Here is a 7,311-nt window from a genome sequence, read left to right on the forward strand (position 1 = left end):
TGCCTGATAGGGCATCTACATAGTCCAAGTGCAAGCAGAGAACCTACATAGTCCAAGTGCCCGATAGGGAACCTACATATTCCAAGTGCCCGTTAGGGGACCTAGATAGTCCAAGTGCCCATAGAGAACCTATATAGTCCAAGTGCCCACTAGGGAACCTACATAGTCCAAGTGCCCGCTACGTGACCTACATAGTGCAAGTGCCCGCTAGTTAACCTAGATAGTCCAAGTGCCCGCTAGGTAACCTGCATAGTGCAAGTGTCCGCTAGTTAACCTATTGTCAAAGGGACCGCTAGTTAACCTAGATAGTCCAAGTACCCGCTAGTTAACCTAGATCGGCCAATTGTCCGCTAGTTAACCTACATAGTCCAAGTGCCCGCTAGGTAACCTAGATAGTCCAAGTGCCCTTTAGTGAACCTACATAGTCCAAGTGCCCGCTCTGGAACATACATAGTCCAAGTCCCCATTAGTTAACTTAGATAATCCAAGTGCCTGCTAGTTAACCTAGATAGTCCCAGTGCCCGCTAGGTAACGTACATAGTCCAAGTGCCCGCTAGGTAACCTATATAGTCCAAATGCCCGCTAGGGAACCTGCATAGTCCAAGTGCCCGCTAGTTAACCAAGATAGTCCAAGTGCCCGCTAGTTAACCTAGATAGTCCAAGTGCCCGCTAGTAAACCTAGATAGTCCAAGGGCCCGCTAGTTAATCTAGATAGTCCAAGTGCCCGCTAGTTAACCTACATAGTCCAAGGGCCCTCTAGTTAACCAAGATAGTCCAAGTGTCCTTTAGGGGACGTACATAGTCCAAGTGCCCGCTAGGTAACCTAGATAGTCCAAGTGCCCACTATTGTATGTACATAGTTCAAGTGCCCTGTAGGTAACCTAGATTGTCCAAGTGTCCGCTAGTTAACCTACATAGTCCAAGTGCCCGCTAGGTAACCTAGATAGTCCAAGGTTCTGCTAGTTAACCTGCATAGTCCAATGCCCGATAGGGACCCTACATAGTCCATGTGCCCGCTAGGAACCTACTTAGTCCTAGTACCCGATAGGGAACCTACATATTCCAAATGCCCGTTAGGGAACCTAGATAGTCCAAGTGACCGTAGGGAACCTATATAGTCCAAGTGCCCGCTAGGGAACCTACATAGTCAAAGTGCCCGCTAGGGAACCTGCATTGTACAAGTGCCCGCTAATTAACCTAGATAGTCCAAGTGCCCGGTAGTTAACCTAGATAGTCCAAGTGCCCGCTAGTTAACCTTGATCATCCAATTGCCCGCTAGTTAACCTACATAGTCCAAGTGCCTGATAGGGCATCTACATAGTCCAAGTGCAAGCAGAGAACCTACATAGTCCAAGTGCCCGATAGGGAACCTACATATTCCAAGTGCCCGTTAGGGGACCTAGATAGTCCAAGTGCCCATAGAGAACCTATATAGTCCAAGTGCCCACTAGGGAACCTACATAGTCCAAGTGCCCGCTACGTGACCTACATAGTGCAAGTGCCCGCTAGTTAACCTAGATAGTCCAAGTGCCCGCTAGGTAACCTACATAGTGCAAGTGTCCGCTAGTTAACCTATTGTCAAAGGGACCGCTAGTTAACCTAGATAGTCCAAGTACCCGCTAGTTAACCTAGATCGGCCAATTGTCCGCTAGTTAACCTACATAGTCCAAGTGCCCGCTAGGTAACCTAGATAGTCCAAGTGCCCTTTAGTGAACCTACATAGTCCAAGTGCCCGCTCTGGAACATACATAGTCCAAGTCCCCATTAGTTAACTTAGATAATCCAAGTGCCTGCTAGTTAACCTAGATAGTCCAAGTGCCCGCTAGGTAACCTACATAGTCCAAGTGCCCGCTAGGTAACCTATATAGTCCAAATGCCCGCTAGGGAACCTGCATAGTCCAAGTGCCCGCTAGTTAACCTAGATAGTCCAAGTGCCCGCTAGTTAACCTAGATAGTCCAAGTGCCCGCTAGTTAACCATGATCATCAAAGTGCCCTCTAGTTAACTTACATAGTCCAAAGGCCTGCTAGTTAACCTACATAGACCAAGGGCCCGCTAGTTAACCTAGATAGTCCAACTGCCCGCTAGTTAACCTACATAGTCCAAGTCCCCGCTAGGTAACCTAGACAGTCCAAGTGACCATTAGGTTACCTACATAGTCCAAGTGCCCGTTCGTTAACCTACATAATCCAAGTGCCCGCTAGGTAACGTAGATAGCACAAGTGCCCGCTAGGGAACGTACATAGTCCAAGTGCCCGCTAAGTAACCTAGATAGTCTAAGTTCCCGCTAGTTAACCTACATAGTCCAAGTGCCTGCTAGGTAAACTACATAGTCCAAGTGCCCACTAGGTAACCTAGACAGTCCAATTGCCCGCTAGTTAACCAAGACAGTCCAAGTTCCAGATAGGGACCTACATAGTCCAAGTGCTTGCTAGGGAACCTACATAGTCCAAGTGCTAGCTAGGCATCCTACATAGTCCAAATGCCCATTAGTTAACCTAGATAGTCAAAGTGCCTGCTAGGTAACCTAAATAGTCCAAGTGCCCGCTAGGGAACCTACATAGTTCAAGTGCCCGTTAGCTAACCTAGATAGTCGAAGTGTCCGCTAGTTAACATACATAGTCCAAGTGCCCGTTGGTTAACCTAGATAGGCCAAGTGCCCGCTAGGTAACCTAGACAGTCCAAGTGCCCGCTAGGTTACCTATATAGTCCAAGTGCACGTTCGTTAACCTAGATAGGCCAAGTGCCCGCTAGGTAACCTAGACAGTCCAAGTGCCCGCTAGGTAGCCAACATAGTCCAAGTGCCCACTAGGTAACCTAAATAATCCAAATGCCCGCTAGGGAAACTACATAGTCCAAGTGCTCGCTAGTTAACCTAGATAGTCCAAGTGCCCGCTAGTAAACCTAGATAGTCCAAGGGCCCGCTAGTTAATCTAGATAGTCCAAGTGCCCGCTAGTTAACATACATAGTCCAAGGGCCCTCTAGTTAACCTAGATAGTCCAAGTGCCCGCTAGGGGACGTACATAATCCAAGTGCCCGATAGTTAACCTAGATAGTCCAAGTGCCCACTATTGTATGTACATAGTTCAAGTGCCCGGTAGGTAACCTAGATAGTCCAAGGTCCTGCTAGTTAACCTACATAGTCCAATGCCCGATAGGGACCCTACATAGTCCAAGTGCCCGCTGAGGAACCTACATTGTCCAAGTACCCGATAGGGAACCTACATATCCCAAGTGCCCGTTATGGAACCTAGATAGTCCAAGTGCCCGTAGGGAACCTATATAGTCCAAGTGCCCGCTAGGTAACCTACATAGTCAAAGTGCCCGCTAGGGAACCTGCATTGTACAAGTGCCCGCTAATTAACCTAGATAGTCCAAGTGCCTGCTAGTTAAACTAGTTAGTCCAAGTGCCCGCTAGTTAACCTTGATCATCCAATTGCCCGCTAGTTAACCTACATAGTCCAAGTGCCTGATAGGGACCCTACATAGTCCAAGTGCCCGCTGAGGAACCTACATAGTCCAAGTACCCGATAGGGAACCTACATATTCCAAGTGCCCGTTAGGGAACCTAGATAGTCCAAGTGCCCGTAGGGAACCTATATAATCCAAGTGCCCGCTAGGGAACCTACATAGTCAAACTGCGCCGCTACGTGACCTACATAGTGCTAGTGTCCGCTAGTTAACCTACATAGTCAAAGTGCCCACTAGTTAAACTAGATAGTCCAAGTGCCCGCTAGGTAACCTACATAGTGCAAGTGTCCACTAGTTAACCTATTGTCCAAGGGACCGCTAGTTAACCTAGATAGTCCAAGTACCCGCTAGTTAACCTAGATCGTCTAATTGTCCGCTAGTTAACCTACATAGTCCAAGTGCCCGTTCGGTAACCTAGATAGTCCAAGTGCCCTTTAGGGAACCTACATAGTCCACGTGCCCGCTAGGGAACCTACATAGTCCAATTGCCCGCTCTGGAACATACATAGTCCAAGTCCCCATTAGTTAACCTAGATAATCCAAGTGCCTGCTAGTTAACCTACATAGTCCAAGTGCCCGCTAGGTAACCTATATAGTCCAAATGCCCGCTAGGGATCCTACATAGTCCAACTGCCCGCTAGTTAACCTAGTTAGTCCAAGTGCCCGCTAGTTAACCAGGATCATCAAAGTGCCCTCTAGTTAACTTACATAGTCCAAAGGCCTGCTAGTTAACCTACATAGACCAAGGGCCCGCTAGTTAATCTAGATAGTCCAAGTGCCCGCTAGTTAACCTACATAGTCCAAGTCCCCGCTAGGTAACCTAGACAGTCCAAGTGACCATTAGGTTACCTACATAGTCCAAGTGCCCGTTCGTTAACCTACATAATCCAAGTGCCCGCTAGGTAACGTAGATAGCACAAGTGCCCGCTAGGGAACATACATAGTCCAAGTGCCCGCTAAGTAACCTAGATAGTCCAAGTGCCCGCTAGTTAACCTACATAGCCCAATTGCCTGCTAGGTAAACTACATAGTCCAAGTGCCCACTAGGTAACCTAGACAGTCCAATTGCCCGCTAGTTAACATAGACAGTCCAAGTTCCCGATAGGGAACCTACATAGTCCATGTGCTCGCTGGGGAACCTACATAGTCCAAGTGCTCGCTAGCCATCCTACATAGTCCAAATGCCCGTTAGTTAACCTAGATAGTCAAAGAGCCTGCTAGGTAACCTAAATAGTCCAAGTGCCCGCTAGGGAACCTACATAGTCCAAGTGCCCGTTAGCTAACCTAGATAGTGGAAGTGTCCGCTAGTTAACCTACATAGTCCAAGTGCCCGTTGGTTAACCTAGATAGGCCAAGTGCCCGCTAGGTAACCTAGACAGTCCAAGTGCCCGCTAGGTTACCTACATAGTCCAAGTGCCCGCTAGGTAACCTACATAGTCCAAGTGCCCACTAGGTAACCTAAATAATCCAAATGCCCGCTAGGGAAACTACATAGTCCAAGTGCCCGCTAGTTAACCTAGATAGTCCAAGTGCCCGCTAGTAAACCTAGATAGTATAAGGGGCCGCTAGTTAATCTAGATAGTCCAAGTGCCCGCTAGTTAACCTAGATAGTCCAAGTGCCCGCAGGTTAACCTAGATCGTCTAAGTGCCCGCTAATTTACCTAGATAATCCAAGTGCCCGTTAGTTAACCTACATAGTCCAAGGGCCCTCTAGTTAACCTAGATAGTCCAAGTGCCCACTAGGGTATGTACATAGTTCAAATGCCCGCTAGGTAACCTAAATTGTCCAAGTGTCCGCGAATTAACCTACATACTCCAAGTGCCCACTAGGTAACCTAGATAGACCAAAGTCCTGCTCGTTAAACTACATAGTCCAATGCCCGATAGGGAACCTACATAGTCCAAGTGCCCGCTGAGGAACCTACATAGTCCAAGTGCCCGATAGGGAACCTACATATTCCAAGTGCCCGTTAGGGAACCTAGATAGTCCAAGTGCCCGTAGGGAACCTACATAGTCCAAGTGCCCCTAGGGAACCTACATAGTCAAAATGCCCGCTAGGGAACCTGCATTGTACAAGTGCTCGCTAATTGACCTAGATAGTCCACGTGCCCGCTAGTTAACCTAGATAGTCCAAGTGCCCGATAGTTAACCTACATAGTCCAAGTGCCTGATAGGGAACCTACATAGTCCAAGTGCCCGCAGAGGAACCTACATAGTCCAAGTGCCCATTAGGGAACCTAGATAGTCCAAGTGCCCATAGGGAACCTATATAGTCCAAGTGCCTGCTAGGGAACCTACATAGTAAAAGGGCCCGCTAGGGAACCTGCTTTGTGCGAGTGCCCGCTAGTTAACCTAGATAGTCCAAGTGCCCGTTAGTTAACCTAGATAGTCGAAGTGCCCGATAGTTAACCTACACAGTCCAAGGTCATGTAGTTAACCTAGATAGTCCAAGTGCCTGCTAGTTAACCTACATAGTCCAAGGGCCCGCTAGTTAACCTAGATATTCCAAGTGCCCGCTAGTTAACCTAGATCGTCCAAGTGTACGCTAGTTAACCTACATAGTCCAAGTGCCCTTTCGTTAACCTAGATAGTCCAAGTGCCTGCTAGGTAACCTACATAGTCCAAGGGCCCGGGAGGTAACCTATATAGTCCAAGTGCCCGCTAAGAAACCAAGATAGTCCAAGTGCCCGTTAGGTAACCTATATAGTCCAAGTGCCCGCTAGGTAACCTACATAGTCCAAGTTCCCGCTAGGTAACTTAGATAGTCCAAGTGCCCGTTACCTAACCTAGATAATCCAATTGCCCGCTATGCAACATACATAGTCCAAGTGCCCATTCGTTAACCTAGAAGTCCAAGTGCCCTTTGGTAACCTAGACTGTCCAAGTGCCCGCTAGGTTACCTACATAGTCCAAATGCCCGCTAATTAACCTACATAGTCCAAGTGCCCCCTAGGTAACCTAGATAGTGCAAGTGCCCGCTAGGTAACCTACATAGTCCAAGTGCCCGCTAGTTAACCTAGATAGTCCAAGTGCCCGTTCGTTAACCTAGATAGTTCAAGGGCCCGCTAGTTAACCTACATAGTCCAAGTGCCCGCTAGGTAAACTAGATAGTCCAAGTGCCCGCTAAGTAACCTACATAGTCCAAGTGCACGCTAGTTAACCCAGATAGTCCAAGTGCCTGCTAGTTAACCTAGATATTCCAAGTGCCGCTAGGTAACCTATATAGTGCAAGTGTCTTCTAGATAACCTACATAGTCCAAGTGCCCGCTAGTTAACATAGATAGTCCAAGTGCCCGCTAGGGAACGTACATAGTACAAGTGCCCGTTAGGTAACCTAGATAGTGCAAGTGCCCGGTAGTTAACCTACATAGTCCAAGTGCCCGCTAGGTAACCTAGATAGTCCAAGGGCCCGCTAATTAACCTACATAGTCCAAGTAACCGTTAGTTAACTTACATAGTTCAAGTGTCCGTAAGGAACATACATAGTCCAAGTGCCCGCTAGGGAACATACAGAGTCTAAGTGCCCGATAGGGAACCTACGTAGTCCAAGTGCCCGCTAGGGAATCTATATAGTCCAAGGGCCCGCTAGTTAACGTAGATAGTCCAACTGCCGCTAGTTAATCTACATAGTTCAAGGGCCCGCTAGTTAACCTACATAGTCCATGTACCCGCTAGTTAAACTAGATCGTCCAAGTGCCCGCTAGGTAACCTGTATAATCCAAGGGCCCACTAGTTAACCTACATAGTCCAAGGGCCCGCTAGGTAACCTACAAAGTCTAAGTGTCCGCTAGGTTATCTATATAGTCCAAATGCCCGCTAGTTAACCTAGATAGTCCAAG

This window comes from Tenrec ecaudatus (genome assembly GCF_050624435.1).
Source record: "Tenrec ecaudatus isolate mTenEca1 chromosome 2 unlocalized genomic scaffold, mTenEca1.hap1 SUPER_2_unloc_12, whole genome shotgun sequence".
NCBI lineage: Eukaryota > Metazoa > Chordata > Mammalia > Afrosoricida > Tenrecidae > Tenrec > Tenrec ecaudatus.